The sequence below is a fragment of the Arachis ipaensis genome, chromosome B10 (assembly GCF_000816755.2).
Source record: "Arachis ipaensis cultivar K30076 chromosome B10, Araip1.1, whole genome shotgun sequence".
Lineage (NCBI taxonomy): Eukaryota > Viridiplantae > Streptophyta > Magnoliopsida > Fabales > Fabaceae > Arachis > Arachis ipaensis.
The window spans coordinates 26,610,851-26,628,251 of NC_029794.2; the positions used below are offsets into that span (position 1 = coordinate 26,610,851).

The following is a 17,401-nucleotide window of genomic DNA, read 5'->3' on the forward strand; positions in this document are numbered from 1 at the left end:
AGGCTAATTTTTTTTGTTATGGAAGTAAAAGTGGTGATATACTTTAACATGATAATTTTTGGTGTTTTTTAAAATTGTGGAAGTACACAAATTTCTGGCACCGATTTCTGTACTTAAAATTTTTTTATTTTTTTTAACACAAATTCCTGGCACCAATTTGTGTACCTCTCAAATTTCTGGCACCGATTTGTGTACTTCTCACAAATCGGTCGGTCCGATTTTTGCTTCTCTAGTTAAACGATCCCACATTTAAGTATAACACCTCAACAATCCACATTTAAAAAAAACACCACTACCACTCCAATATTAAAAATAAAAAATTCCGCGTATGATCGTTGAGTTATTCTAAAGCAAGTATTTATATTACCGTAAAGAATTAAGTATCAATTTATTACTGTATATATAGGAATATGTTCGTTGTTGGTATTTATAAAAGTTACAAAATTTAATTATACTGTTATAAAAGTATTTCATTATTTTATTATAACAGATTTTATTATTATAATGAATAATTAATTTGTTCAAAAAATATATGAAACAACATTATAAATATATTGTGATTAATTTTATGTTTATAAAATATTTTTTATTTTCAATAGGTTGTAGAATTTTTTTATAATATCAAAAAATGCAAATGATTTATATTCATAACTAAATATTATTTGTGTTTATAATCAAATTTTGTAAATAATATTATCAAATTAGATGATTCACATTTATAATAAAATAGAATTAAATAAAAAAATAAATAAACTCGCAACTGTAATAATTAAAAATCTTATAGAATAATCAAATTTAAGGCCTAGAATATTACACTAAATCCCATCAAGCTCAGTTCATCGATCAAGCTAAGGCAAGGACAATATATTGATCCACCGAAATAGGAAGGAAGGTTAAAAGAAGAAGAGAAGTTGCAGAGGCCAAAGGACAAAAATAAAAAAAAGGAAAAATAATTAACGAGGAGTAGACTGACGCCCCAATGTTCCTCACAACAACTAAATAGGGACGGTGATCAAATTATCACATTATCTAAATTTAAAATTAAAATTTTATAATTTGAAAATTTATCAATGAAAATTTAGCTCAGAAAATTATTTAAAGCGTGAAAATATAATTAATTATGAAAAAATATGTACCGGCGTTGTAATTAACTGTACATGCTTAGGATTGTCCGGTATAAAAATGTAAAAATAAACAGAAAAATATTTAGAATACAAATTAGAACATTTATTTTTAAAGTTTTGGTCCTAGGTAGGACTAATGGGTGAAAGGACAAAAATACCTCCACTTAGTGGCCATAAAAGCAAGTGACTTCATCCAATTTTATTCATTTGTTTCAAGAGAGAGAGAGAGCGCTCCAGACTTGAGAAGAGATAGAAGAGAAGCTATTCCACCTTCAAATATACTTTTTTCACAAACCGGAGTTTCGATTGACGACCTGTTTGCGGCTATGCATCGCTCTTAACTCTCTCTACGTTTCTATACCACTTTTGCTGTGAGTAATCACGGAAACTCTACCCTATTTCTCTATTTCTCTCAATTTTTGTGTTTTGGATATGTGAGTGTTAAAATTGGTGATTTTAATGCATTAAGAGAAACTCAAGCTCAATTTCTAGCGGGATTTTGACCTATGATCATTTAGAGTAAGATATAGGAACTATTTCCCTCTTTTCTTCTAATTTGTATGAGAATCTAGTATGAAAAATATGAAATTTTGAATGAAATTAGATTGAGTATAGTTGCTTGGTTGCTTGGCTTGGTTGGAGGTGATTGAGGCTTGACTTGGTCGGGAAAGGAGATTCAAGAGGTTGGAACCGCCGTCAATTAAGGTACGGGTTTCGGTTTTAAGTAATCATTATGTAATGCTATGTGAAATTCTAAGCTAATTGACTTTAGGATATTGTTGAATTGATGTTGTTAATGTTAATGATTTAGTATAAATGTGTGAAATTGAATGTTGGTTTGCATGTTGAATAAATTTTGGGACAGAGGCCATAATTGGGTAAGTTATATCCTTTGGTGATATTGGTAAAATTGACATTTGTGATATGTTGGTTGAGATTGGAAGTCTTGTAAATGATGTGTGAATGTGTGATTGGGATGATTAATTGTTGGTTTTTGGAAGAAATTATGTAAGATTTTAAGTCATGATTTTGATTAAGAGTTATGATAGGTTTTATAAACGAAAAGGTGAACGTTATATTTGATTTGATATTAAGAAAGATCTAGAAGGAGTTACGAGTAAGACGAGGGAGCACGGCGTAGACTTGAAATTTGGTTAAGTTTATGAGTTGTGCAAGAGAATGAGGAAGATGATTGAGTATTTAAATCGACGTTAAATGGTACGGGGTTAGTTGAAGAGTTGAAGTTGAGAGAACCTCTAATGGAGGTTTAACCAAGATTTTTGTTTTCTTTTGTGGACCAAATTTTGAGGACAAAATTTTAAATAAGGTGGGTAGGATATAAAATCCGGTCAAACTATACACTACAAAAAATGGAACATTTGTGACAAAAAATTTGTATCAAATTTAAAATTGTTACAAAAAAATAGTATTTTGTAATAATAATATGTGATTGTTAGAAAAGAATAATGTTTTGTAACAACATTACAAGTTGTTGCAAAACATGATAATATTTTGTAACAACCTATTTTATTTCGTTACAAATTATGTTAGTTTTTGTAACGAGATGGTATTTTGTTATAAAATATTGTAATATTTTGTAACAAAAAAAAACAAGTTGCAAAAATTTAAAATATTTTGTAACAAATTTTATTTTTTGTCTCAAAAACTCCAATTGTTTTGTAACAAAAAATTAATTTGTTACAAAATTCAATATTATTTGTAACAAGTTAATTATTTGTCACAAAATATAAAAATATTTTATAACAATTTTTTTTTTTAAAATGTTAAACACTTTAAGAGTAAAAAAATTGTGTATATATTTTTTTCAAAATAATTTTATTTTGTAACATCCTGCATTTTTAAAAATCTAAATATAAATAAATTGTGATTTTATCTTATTATGTTTAAACTTTATAATTTTAAAAATTATTTTATTAGAAATAATTAAATAGATTCGGAGATAATTTCATTATAAATCAATTAAGATTCTTAAATAATTTTATTATAATTGAATATTTTGCGTAATTGATGTAACATTACTAACCTTTTTCTTTTACTGTTGCATGGAAGTTAAATTTTATCTTCATTTTTAAATCATAAATTGGATTGTACAGGATGATATTAGCTGTATGATTAATGAATCCTATGATTCAAAAAATCCTTTCACTCCAAATGAAGTTTTTTTACTTGTGAGATGTGAGAAAACAGAAAAGTGGAGGTTTCAAAATCTAAGTTAAGGATTCAAGCACAACTTTAAGAGGCAATGCAAGACCATGAGGATCTAACAAAGCAAATAGATGTGCTAAAAAAAAAACTTGAAGAGCAACGAACACGGCAAGAGGAAGAATTAGCTCAAATGAAAGTTCAATTGGAAGCTCAACAAGCCGTTGTGAACTCTTTCATAGTGCGCTTTGACAATGAAAGAAACTAGACCCTAAAGGTACTCCTAAAATTGCTTATGGTTTTAATACATTTTTCTATATGATTCCTATATTATTAGTATAGTTTAATTTGTATATGGATCTATTTATGACATTTTACTTCTGTCATGGTTAAAAAATGACAAATGTCCTATTATTTGGTTTGATAAATTTGGTTGTGTATTGGCTAAGAAATAAGTTGTGAATTGGTTGTTTTTGTTGGAACCGTAGATGGTGGAAATATCCAAGTTTTAGGGGAGGTTTTGCCAAAATTTTTCTAAACATTTTGGATAAAACTTAATGGAAAAAATTATAATTATTAGTATTATATCTTGTTTTTAATTTTTTGTTTTGGTTTTTCTTATTTACAGAAGTGCTGAAATGATGACCACATGCTACCTTGAGGGCTCAAGAATATTTTGATTCATAAAGTCACTGATCTATGTTAGAACTTTTAACTTTTGATTGAACTTATGCAAGACATATAACTTGTAGAACTAATCAATGTACTCACTAAGATTATTTTGTTTTAAAATAATTTTAGCTAAATGAGGCATGTTTGAATGATTTATATTTTTGCATATTATATAAATGTAGACTTGCTTATTAAAATAGTTAATATATTAATTAATTTAAAAAATAATTTAGTAAATTATGCATACAATTTGTATTAAAAAAAATTGATACAAAATAATTATTTTACTTTTGTAACTAAAGAAAAAAAACGTTATAAAATCAAGTTACATTTTGTAACAAAATTTTATGATAGGAAAAAATAGATTGTCACAAAAAATACCTTGAAGATCAAAATTTGTTACCACTTTTGTACGACTTCGGGTTTTTTGTATCAGAAAAATTTGTTACAAAATATAACTTTGAATTGTAATAGTTCCATTTTTTGTAACAAAAATTTTTTGTAACGGGACATACTGCAACGGTCCTTTTTTTGTTACAAAATCCTTTTGTTTCAAAATTTCGATTTTTTGTAACAATTTGTTTTGTTATAAATATTGTTTTTTCTTGTAGTGGTAATTAATTAAGTAATTAATTGAAAATGGGCGAAAATTGTTAGAAAAATTAGCAATTAGAATTTGACAATCTAAATATGATATTTGGGCTCGGTGAATTTTTCTGAGTCGGAAAACATAGTTAGAAAGATTAGAAAGTTAGAATTTATGATTTAGAAAATAAAAATATCTAAAGCACAGTTTAGAATACTACTTTTAAATGTTTTGGCCCAAAATTGGGCCAACGAGTTATATACGTGAACCGGGCCCAAGTGGGACTCATGCCCAAGGTATATAAGCATTATTTATGAGCATTGAAGCTCATTTAACCCTAAAAATGAGAGAGAGGGTTGGATTGAGAAAAGAGAGAAAGAAAACCTAGCTTCCTAAATTTCAAATCACCATAATTTTTTCTTCGGAGTTCCGATTGACAAGTTGCTTGCGGTCACGCGTCGCTCTTTTCATCCTCTTTGATTCTATCTAGGTATTGTGGGGTGCTCTAGTATGAGATATTGATGAGTTTTATCAACTATTTTCATTGGTTAAGTGTTGTCGGGTGAATTTGGCACACTTTGAGAACTTGAATTGGGTTGTGGAACTCTTGGTGAAGCTTGGAGCTAGTGCTTGGTGGAAAATTTGCAAGGAAGGGCCAAATTCTTGTGACTACAAGAGGTACTGTTTAGGTTTCATTTAAGTACCGGGTGGTGTGATGAGGATTCCTAGGCTAGATGCCTCTAGGATTAGGTTTGGATTGTGGAATTGGTTGGTATTGATATGTATAGTTGATATGTTGTGAAAATTAATGATTGGATTGAGAATTGTGTGAATTTGCATGTTTGGGTGTTGAAATTTTTGATAAATTAGATAATGATTATTGGTTTGTAAAATATGTATTAAATTGTGAATTTGGGCCGGAGGGCGGAAAAAAGGTAATGACGGTAAGTGATGATTGGATTGTTTGATGATGTATGTAATTGAATGAAAATTGATAATGAATGATGGAAAAGTAGGCATGATTGCTAGGAAATTAGAAATTGTAGATTGAGATATGAAATTGGTAGAATTTGAGTTGAGTTGTGTAATTGGAGAAGGTTTGGATTTGGTTGAGTGTAAAAATGTAAAATGGGTTGGTTTGTGGTAAAAATTGTTGAGAAAAATAAATTTTCCTTGTGAACAATTGGAAGGATTGGCAAATGTGTGTTTTTGGTAAAAACAGATTTTTAGCTAACTTTGGTGGGTCGTAACTCGGTCCTCGGAGTTCAAAAACTTCAAAAATGGATCTTTATGAAAATTCATTTATCGATCTTTCCAACGGTTCCAGAATAGTTGAAAAAGGAATTTTGTGAAAAAAGTTATGAGGTTTTGAATATTAGACTGAAATACTGATTTTTGTAACATATCAGATTTTCTGTTTTCTGATATGGATGCGTACGCGGCCTTTGACATGCGTACGCGTAATGGTCCAAAATTGGTCATGCGTACGCGACACCAGGCATGCGTATGCGACTTACTAAATTTTCACCTTATGCGTACGCGGACCTTTGCATGCATATTGATAAACCACTATTTTATGGTTTATATTGTGTTTAATTGTGTGGTTTTATCATGATCTTTGCCCACTTATTCATTAAATAAGCATGCATTTATATTTCCTTCCTAAAGTAATTGCATGATTGAAAACTTGCTTCCTAGAGACTTTTAATTATGTATTTTATTTCCCCTTTATTCCATTTGATGTCGTGATCTGTGTGTTAAGTGTTTCAGACTTTATAGGGCATGAATGAGTTGGAGATTGGGAAGGAAGCTTGCAAAAAAGGAAGGAACACAAGAAATTGAGGAGATGACCAGCGAGAAGCGACGCGGCCGCATGGACGACGCGACTGCGCGGAGAAGAGCAAATCGCAGTGACGCGGCCGCATGGATGACGCGACCGCGCGGCATGGTATAACACGAGTGACGCGGTCGCATGGATGACGCGACCGCGTGGCAAAGCAGAACGCCGAATGACGCGTCCGCATGAGCGACGCGATCGCATGACATGCGCGATCTGCATAATCTGCAGAATCGCTGGGGGCGATTTCGGGCCCCATTTGACATAGTTTTCGGCGCAGAAAAGCAGACTAGAGCCAGAGAACATGCAGAAACCAGGGAGAACATTCATTCCGCATAGTTTTAGTTTTTAGATCTAGTTCTACTCCTCCTCTAGGTTTTTTCTCTACACATTCATAGTTTTTAGGATTAGTTATTTTTCGTTATCTTTGCATTGGGATATTGAGAAGAGTTATTGCCTCATCAAGACTTCGACATTCTAGTTCGTTCTCTTCACTTGTCTTTTACTCTTCCATGTTCCTTAATTTACTTAATTTTACTATTGGATTATTTTAGCATTTATTAATACAAGAATCACTTTTATTTTAAATTAATCTTTTGAGCATTATTTGTCATGTCTTTCTTTAATTCCCTTTCTTACGTTATGAATTTTACATTTGCAATGAGCGAGTAGTCTCCTAACTTGATGGGGAGTCGATGAAAGGAATCCTTGAGTTGGAATGCTCAAGAGAAAGATTGTAATTGGATTTATTGTTGGATTGCTCTCTAGTCACTAACACCAATCCTCTCAAGAGTGGATTGGAACCTGTGGATAGAACAGCATTCCAACTTGTTTGACTTTCCCTTACTTAGTAAGGGACAACTAAACACAATAAATCTCAATTGTCAATTAATCTTGAGAGTACTACAACAAGAATAGGGCTTCCATCTAATCAACTCCCAGTCAAGGCTTTTATTTATATTTATATACATTCTCCAATTTAATTTTCTGTCATTCAACTCAAACCTTTTTAAAAACCTTCTGATTAATAAAATAGCACACTTTTCTGCAACTCGTTGGGGGACGACCTAGAATTCATACTCCCAGTATTTTAATTTTAATTTCTGTGACACCCCTTTTTAAATTGATAAGCGGATTTCTGGTTGGTTGAGAACTATACTGGCAACGCATAATTTATAATCATTCTTAACTCGCCAATTTCTGCTCGCATCAATTTTTGGCGCCGTTGCCGGGGAGTTGCAATAGAGTGCTAAAGTTATTAATTGGAATTTATTTATTTGCATTTTATTTTATTTTGCTACTATGAGCTGCTTGTTTCTTTCGTTAGATGACGCGTTCACTTCCTGATCCAAGCTTGCCAGTATTCGATCCTGAGATTGAAAGAACTATTTCACGAATAACGTAAGCTTGGCGTCGGTTAGCCCTCTCTGAGGGCGGATTTGAAACGCCATTTGAGGAAGAAACCAGCTCCCGTTCTACTGATTCGGTTGATTTACGTACAGGTAACATGGCGGCAGCCAGAAGAGTTACTATCCAGGAGGGTGGAGCCCCTGATTTTTCAATGCAACCGTTCCAAGCGCATCATCCAGCGGTGGCTACAGATTTTGAAATAAAGACCGCACTGCTCAATTTGATGCCCAAGTTTCATGGCTTACCTGCTCAAGAGCCTATCAAGCACCTGAGAGATTTTCAGGCAGCCTGTTTTACTGTCAGGCGTGATGGTGCAGATGAAACTTCAATTTTGTTGAAAGCTTTCCCGTTTTCTCTTGAGGAAAAGGCAAGAGAGTGGTACTACACTCAACCAGCAACAACTGTATCCAACTGGGATACACTCAGAAGAGAATTTTTGGAAAAGTTCTTTCCAGCTGAAGTTACTGATAAACTGAGAAAAGATATTTCCATGATTGTTCAGGATGAATCCGAGACGCTTTATGAATATTGGGAGCGCTTCAATAATCTTCTGGAAGCATGCCCCCACCATATGATTGACAAGATAGTGTTACTCGGTTATGTCACACAGGGCATGAGGCCCCAAGATAAGACCACATTGGAAAGTGCTAGCAATGTGTCTATAAAAAAGTACAAGACCACTGATGAGGCATGGCAATTGATTAGTGACTTAGCCAAATCTACCAGGAATCACAGGCAGAAACAAGGCCGTTCAAAAGTCCTTGCAAAAGTATCTTCTAGCAGAGAGACTACTGCTCTAACTCAGAGTATCTGTGAAATGACCAACTTGCTGAAGCAAATGCAATTGAATCAACAACAAGTTCAACAAGCTCAACCTTCTCCAGCACAGCAAAACCAACAGTTAGTTCCACAGAGAGTTTGCGAAATCTGTGCTGATTACAGTCATTATACTGATGAATGTCCGCAGCTCCAGCAGGAAGACAACACCGTGGCAGCCACTCATAACTTCTATGACCGCTCCAACCAAGGGTACAATCAAGGTGGCAATTACAACCATAGATGGCAGGACAATTCTAACCAGAATTGGAGGGACAACAACAACAGAGGAGGCAGAGATAATCAAGGATATCAGAGGTGGAATAATAACAACAACAGGCAGCAGAATCAGAATCAGCCTTACAGAGCACCTCACCTGAGGCAATCCCAAGGACCACAGAATACCCAACAGCAGACCTCTCAAATTACCTATCCTTCTTCATCTGCCAATGATGACTTACTACAATCTATTGATCGGAGACAGCAGACCAAGGAAAATAACATTAATGCCACTCTAAATGGTCTGAACGCTACTTTGCAAGCTCTTGTCTCACAGATTGGATCAATGAACAACTCCAATAACCAACCTTTGAGCTCCAGTGGAATTCCCTCTCAACCATTACCCAATCCCAAGGGTGGTATTAATGCCATCACCCTGAGGTCCAGAACCACACTACAGGAGAGGAATCAGGAGGAGCCAAACCCACCAGAGCACGCCTCAACTGAAGAGGTAGTAGAAATAGAAGATGTTGAAGAAGAAGAGGACACACAGGACATAGCTGAAGAAGAAGAAGTGCAACCACAAGAGGAAGCACCAAAAGGCACAGACACTGTAGAAGATACCACTCCCATTCCATTTCCACAACTTGCAAGGAAGCCCAGGAAGCAGCTGGAACCTGATTCCAAAATGGTAGAGATATTCAAAAAGGTTGAGGTAACTGTTCCCCTTTTTGATGTTATTCAACAGGTACCTAAATATGCAAAGTTTTTAAAAGATTTATGTATACATAAAGACAAAATTAATGAATTAGAAACTATTCCCTTAGGAAGTTCCATATCTGCTTTAATGGGAGGTTTACCTGAGAAGTGTAGTGACCCAGGTCCTTGTATGGTTAATTGTACTATAGGTAGTGTAGTATTTTCTAATTGCATGTGTGATTTAGGAGCATGTGTAAGTATAATGCCTTTGTCTATATATGATATTTTGAGGCTCCATCCCTTAAAAAGGTCGGCAGCTCGTTTTGTGTTAGCAGATAAAAGCATTATCACAGTGGCTGGAGTTGCTGAAGATGTATTAGTGGGCATTAAAGGGCTCACATTTCCCATTGATTTTTATATCCTGGAGATGCCTCAGAATGCCTCAGATAAGCCATCATCAATCCTATTCGGAAGACCATTCCTGAAGACCTCAAAGTTCAAATTAGATACTTTTTCAGGAACATACTCTTTTGAAATAGATGGCCGAGTAGTGATCTTCAATTTGAATGGAGTTATGAAGCATCCTCTAGAGGATCATTCCATCCTCCAATGTGACATTATAGATGAAACCATAGCTAAAGTTCACCAGGAGGAGTTTGAAGAGAAGCACACAGGACAAGGTCCAAGTGTGGGGACATTCTCAGAGGACAATGACAGTGCTTTGCCATTGTTACCAGCTCCAGACAACCCAGAGCCAGAACATGATCAGAAGTTAGAATTAAAACCCCTTCATCCACACCTCAAATATGCTTACTTTGAAGACGGGCAGAAGTTTCCAGTTATCATTGCAAGGGAACTCACTTCTCAACAGGAAGAACAGCTACTTGGTGTGCTGAGGAGGCACAAGAAGGCAATTGGGTGGAGTTTGGCAGACATCGTAAGCATCAACCCTCAAGTATGTGAGCATAGAATATTTTTAGAAGAGGGAGCAAGACCTGTCCGTCAACCCTAGAGAAGACTGAACCCCACTATCCTAGAGGTTGTCAAAAAAGAAGTGACCAGACTACTAGAGGCAGATATCATCTATCCCATCTCAGACAGTGAATGGGTAAGTCCAGTACAAGTGGTGCCAAAGAAGTCTGGAGTCACTGCAGTGAAGAATGAGCATGGAGAGCTCCTGACAACCAAAGTTCAGAATGCCTGGAGGGTCTGCATTGACTACAGACGCCTCAACCAAGCAACCCGTAAGGATCACTATCCTCTTCCATTCATTGATCAAATGCTGGATCGCCTGTCAGGTAAATCGCATTATTGTTTTTTAGATGGTTACACAGGTTATTTCTAGATTCATATAGCCCCTGAGGATCAAGAAAAGACCACTTTTACATGTCCTTTTGGGACTTATGCTTACAAGAGAATGCCCTTTGGCTTGTGCAATGCACCAGCTACTTTCCAAAGGTGCATGATGAGTCTTTTCTCTGATCTTATTGAGGATTGTATGGAGGTTTTTATGGATGATTTTAGTGTATACGGCGATTCCTTTAGCCTTTGCTTAGATGGATTATCTAGAGTATTAGATAGATGTGTCAGTACAAACCTTGTATTAAATTTTGTAAAATGTCACTTTATGGTTAAACAAGGGATTGTACTAGGACATGTTGTGTCTAATACTGGCATTTCTGTAGATCTAGCAAAGGTGGATGTTATTTCTACTTTACCTTACCCCTCTTCTGTGAGGGAGGTCCGTTCTTTCCTTAGCCATGCAGATTTTTACAGGAGATTCATTAAGGACTTTAGTAAGGTAGCACTTCCCTTGTCAAGATTACTGCAGAAAGACATTGAGTTCGAGTTAAGTGACAATTGCAAACAAGCGTTTGATAAGCTGAAGACCGCACTGACTCAAGCCCCAATTGTAAGAGGACCAGACTGGAGCCAACCATTTGAAATTATGTGTGATGCTTCCAACCATGCAGTAGGAGCAGCACTGGCTCAGCGTGAAGGTAAGGACCCCTTTGTTATTGCTTATGCGTCTAAAACTTTAGATGCCGCTCAGTCTAATTATACTACTACTGAGAAAGAGCTTCTTGCTATTGTTTTTGCTCTGGATAAATTCCGAGCCTATTTACTTGGTACGAAGGTAGTAGTGTATTCAGACCACGCAGCTCTAAAGTATCTATTATCTAAAAAGGAGTCCAAACCAAGGCTTATACATTGGATACTGCTATTACATGAGTTTGATTTAGAAATTAAGAACAGGAGTGGTAACCAAAATTTAGTGGCAGACCACTTGAGTCACCTTGAGCACATTACAGATGACTCCACTCCTATAGCTGATAATTTCCCATTTGATAACCTGCAAGCAGTATCTGAGATAGTCCCTTGGTATGCACCTGTAGCTAATTGTCTAGTTAGCCGCACCTTTCCTCCATACTTTTCTAAGCATCAAAGAGACAAACTAAAAAGCGAATCTAAATATTATATATGGAATGACCCATATTTATGGAGATGTGGCGCTGACCAGGTAATTAGACGGTATGTACCTCAATCAGAATTCTAGTCCATCTTAGAGGCCTATCACTCATCTGAGAGTGGAGGACATTTTGGCCCTCAAAGAACCGCTAGAAAAATCTTAAACTGTGGATTCTGGTGGCCTACTCTTTTTAGGGACGCTGCTGAATTTTGTAAATCCTGTTTCCCATGCCAGAAATTTGGTAATATATCCAGGAGGGATGAGATGCCTCAACAGATTATGCTTTTCTGTGAAATTTTTGATATTTGGGGTATTAACTTCATGGGTCCATTTCCAAATTCCAATGGTTATTTTTATATATTGTTAGCTGTGGATTACGTTTCCAAATGGGTGGAAGCAATTCCTACCCGCACTGATGATGCTAACACTGTTGTTTCCTTTGTGAGAAACCATATTATTTGTCGCTTTGGATCACCATGAGCAATCATGAGCGATCAAGGCACCCATTTTTGTAACAGGAGACTAACAAGATTGATGAAGAAACATGGGATAATCCATAAAGTTGCAACAGCTTACCATCCTCAGACTAATGGGCAAGTCGAGGTATCAAATAGAGAGATTAAGTGTATTTTGCAGAAGATAGTCAAACCTCATAGAAGAGATTGGAGCACCAGGCTACAAGATGCACTCTGGGCATACAGAACAGCATACAAAACACCCATTGGGATGAGTCCTTTCCGCTTAGTTTATGGAAAAGCTTGTCATCTCCCTGTTGAAGTAGAGCACAAAGCCTTTTGGGCAGTAAAGGAATGCAACGTGGGAATTGGGGGAGCCGGAGCTGAAAGGAAATTGCAACTGCAAGAACTGGAAAGCCTTCGCCTAGAAGCTTATGAGAACTCAAGACTATACAAGGAGAAGATGAAGGTTGTACATGATCAGCACATCAAGAGGAAAGAGTTCCAACCTGGGGACTTAGTCCTCCTTTACAAGTCTCGACTGAGACTCATGCCAGGCAAGTTGAGATATAGATGGGAAGGTCCATACAGAGTAGAGAAGGCTGAACCATACGGAGTTTATCACCTTAGCCATCCTTCAAGCTCTGAACTTATCAAAGTTAATGGACATCGTTTAAAGCTGTACCATGGCGAGAAGCGGAAGAAAGACAAGGAGCTCGAGATCTTCCGCTTGGAAGATCCCCACATAGTCGAAGACTGAGCTAGTGGAGCGTCCAACTTACGGACGTTAAAGCAAAGTGCTAGGTGGGAGACAACCCACCATGGTATGATCGTTCTTTTCTTTATTTTTTAGTTTTCTTATTCAATAACTTTTCTCTTCATTAGTACATTTCGTGCATCTGCATTTACATACTCTTATTTTTATTTAAAAAAAAATGTTACGCGACGCGAACGCATCATTGACGCGTCCGCGTCGCAGGTGTTGGGAGAGACAATTAAAATTGAACAGAGAGCCACGCGAGAGCGTGGCTGGAGGTGTGCCAATGGCACAATTCGGCCCACGCGATCGCGTCGCTGACGCGACCGCGTCACATGGGATCAGTGGCCTCCCACACGACCGCGTGCCCCACGCGGCCACGTGACCAAGGATTTCGACGTAATAATGGTGCACAACTGAAAGTTGTGCTAGAGTGATGCTGGACTCGCGCTGGACGCACAGTCCACTCACGCGACCGCGTGCCCCATGTGACCACGTCACATCCCAATAATTGCCCACTCACGCGATCGCATGCCTCACGCGATCGCGTCACCCAAAATTTGGCATTTAATGGTTTTTGAATAGAGAGTTGTGCGAGTGCGAGGCTACCCTCGCGCCAATGGCATAAAATGGGTCACGTGATCGCGTGACCGACGCGACCACGTCATTCACTTTAAGCACAAGTCGCGCGACCGCGTGCCCCACGCGATCGTGTCGCTTGCGTCGCACAGCCTCCCTAATTCTGCCAACTATCTTATCTTTTTCTCCCCAAATCTTATTTTCTTCTTTTCCTCCTTATTTCTTCTACCTTTCTTCCTCCCTACCTTCTTCCTTCTTTCTCACTTTTTACTTTCTCTCACCCCCATTAACAAGGTTTTTCTTTTCTTCTTCCCTCCTCACTTTTCTATTATTCTTCTTATTTTTATATGTCATCTTCTTTTCTTTTCTTTTTTACCTTCATTGTTCTTATTTTCTTTTTCTTTCCTTCCTTTTTACACTTGGTGTTATAAATTTAATTGAGTCATTATTTATAATTATATGCTTGTGGATTATTGTAAATTTGTTTGACAATTATATATTACTTTTTAAGGGATTACTTGCATGTTCAAATTATTATTTTCAAGAGCTTATTCTACATGCATGCTATGTGTTTGTGAAAAAGTCCATATGGCATTATGAACTTCTCTACATTTTTCTACTCTAATATTCAATGCTTACTTTTCACAAAATCCCTTTACTACTTTATTAATTGTATTTAATTGTCAATACAAATGTGATAGTTAGTTACGAGTGATAACATATTTAAATTAGACATTGAATGCTTGATCTACACTACTCATGCCTTTGCTTGCATGCCAATAAACCCCTTGCATTTACTTGTCCCTATATGCCCTTGCTATGTTTCCATTGATGACTTTTTCCATGTCATCCGGACCATGTGTTAACGTCACTCTTCTTTATTGTGCATTGCTTATCACTTACACCACCTTCTTCCTTGCTCTATTCCTTTCAATTTATTTTATTTTCTCTTCCCTTTTTCAGGATGGCCACCAAGAAAGGAAAGGAGAAAGCTACTCCTAAACAACCAGCAAGAAGAGGTACAAAAAGAGCATTAGTGGCAGAACCCTCTTCAACTGCAATAAAGCCCTCAACAAAGAGATTTAAGAGGATTATAAAGGTTGATGAAAAAGAGAAAGCTTTCCAAGCAAAGGACACTGCGCGATTTTCCAATCGCTACTGTGAGCAGATGTTCTCCATCCTGGCAGAAAGGAATTACAACAACGAATACCTTCTTCTCCTCCCGCCCAATATTGCTACCTTCGTTGAGCCGCAAATTGCCCGAAGACAATGTGGTTTCCTACAGAGACAGCCAAGGCAAGTCAATCTTTCTTGGGTAGTCAAGTTCTACTCCAATTTCCACCTGCCCACTCTGCAGTCTGTCTATGTTCGTCAAAAGCAAGTCCCCATTACAGAAGAAGCCATTCAAAAAGCTCTAAGTCTTCCCACTATTCTAGAAGGATTGGATGCCTTTCAAGAAGCCGCACTCAAGCGCCAGATGTACCAATTTGACTGGGACGCTGTTCTCAGAGTCATCGCATTACCTGGCAGCAGATGGATCTACGGATACCATCGTACCCGCCCTAAGGGAATATCGGCTTCAGCACTTACCTTGGAGGCTCGCGTATGGGCACAGATCATGTCCCATTACGTCTTCCCGAGCACTTATGAGTCCTCCTTCACTGCGGACATGGCCGTTTTACTATGGTGCATCCTTACAGACCAACCTCTGAATCTACCAAGACATATTCGGAATGCCATGGGACACGTACAAATCGCTGGCAACCTACCTTTTTCAGCCCTGGTCTCAGATCTTGTCTCAGCAACCGGAGTCTCCTACAGAGCTGGGTACACCAAAGCCATGCTTCCACGAGATGATTAGTATGTCCCCAACGGGAAGTACCTTAGACTTTCAGTAGCCACTATTAGCCAGCCTACTGAACCAGTTGAAGATATTCCTATTTCAACACCACAAGCACCCATAACAGCCCATGATGAGTATGGAATGTAAAAGGGAATTTCTGGGTAGCTAGGTATGAATTTTAGAAGTTATATAGAATATATATAGGTTATGTTAAAGCTTGGGTTAATTAAAGATTTAATTTATAAGCTTACTTAGCCATATATGTATCCTTACCCTTACCTTGGCCCCATTACAACCTTGAAAAGACCTCATGATGTTTGCATTGGTATATTAAATGTTGTTGATTGGTTAGGAGAAGAACAAAAATTAGAGAGCATGATTAGAGAAGGATAGAGTGATTACCCTATATACTAGAGAGACTAGAGTGTACATACTTCATCAGTGAGGGTTCCATGCTTGAATTTCTATGTTCCCTGCTTTCATGAGCTATTTTCTTGCACTTTTATCTGTTCTTACTGTATAAGAATTGAGTTAGTGGAATTTGATTTATAATTGTTTTAAAGAGCTTACTTACTTTTGATCAAGTGGACAAAAATCATACAGCTGCATTCATATATATAGGTTGCATTGCATTGCATAGGTTTTACATGTTCTTACTCATTTATTTTATCTCCTTCAACTAAGCATGAGGACATGCTAATGTTTAAGTGTGGGGAGGTTGATAAACCACTATTTTATGGTTTATATTGTGTTTAATTGTGTGGTTTTATCATGATCTTTGCCCACTTATTCATTAAATAAGCATGCATTTATATTTCCTTCCTAAAGTTATTGCATGATTGAAAACTTGCTTCCTAGAGACTTTTAATTATGTATTTTATTTCCCCTTTATTCCATTCGATGCCGTGATCTGTGTGTTAAGTATTTCAGGCTTTATAGGGCATGAATGAGTTGGAGATTGGGAAGGAAGCTTGCAAAAATCGAAGGAACACAAGAAATTGAGGAAATGACCAGCGAGAAGCGACGCGGCCGCATGGACGACGCGACCGCGCGGAGAAGAGCAAATCGCAGTGACGCGGCCGCATGGATGACGCGACCGCGTGGCAAAGCAGAACGCCGAATGACGCGTCTGCATGAGCGACGCGATCGTGTGACATGCGCGATCTGCATAATCTTCAAAATCGCTGGGGGCAATTTCGGGCCCCATTTTGACCCAGTTTTTGGCCCAGAAAAGCAGACTAGAGCCAGAGAACATGCAGAAACCAGGGAGAACATTCATTTCGTATAGTTTTAGTTTTTAGATATAGTTCTACTCCTCCTCTAGGTTTTCTCTCTACACATTCATAGTTTTTAGGATTAGTTACTTTTCGTTATCTTTGCATTGGGATATTGAGAAGAGTTATTGCCTCATCAAGACTTCGACATTCTAGTTCGTTCTCTTCACTTGTCTTTTACTCTTCCATGTTCCTTAATTTACTTAATTTTACTATTGGATTATTTTAGCATTTATTAATACAAGAATCAATTTTATTTTAAATTAATCTTTTGAGCATTATTTGTCATGTCTTTCTTTAATTTCCTTTCTTACGTTATGAATTTTACATTTACAATGAGCGAGTAGTCCCCTAACTTGATGGGGAGTCGATGAAAGGACTACTTGAGTTGGAATGCTCAAGAGAAAGATTGTAATTGGGTTTATTGTTGGATTGCTCTCTAGTCACTAACACCAATCCTCCCAAGAGTGGATTGGAACCTGTGGATAGAACAACAT

General features: G+C 36.9%; 1 long non-coding RNA gene across 5 annotated transcripts; it reads left to right on the plus strand.

Annotated features, from left to right (window-relative positions):
• LOC107621850 lies at positions 1,324-4,108 on the plus strand. Of its 5 annotated transcripts, none has more exons than XR_002356278.1 (4): positions 1,324-1,495; positions 1,594-1,829; positions 3,333-3,564; positions 3,916-4,108. It is a non-coding gene; the product is annotated as an uncharacterized LOC107621850 (long non-coding RNA). The 5 variants fall into 5 exon arrangements; XR_002356279.1 differs by having other exon boundaries at positions 1,326-1,643; positions 1,729-1,829; XR_002356277.1 differs by having other exon boundaries at positions 1,326-1,495; positions 1,729-1,829.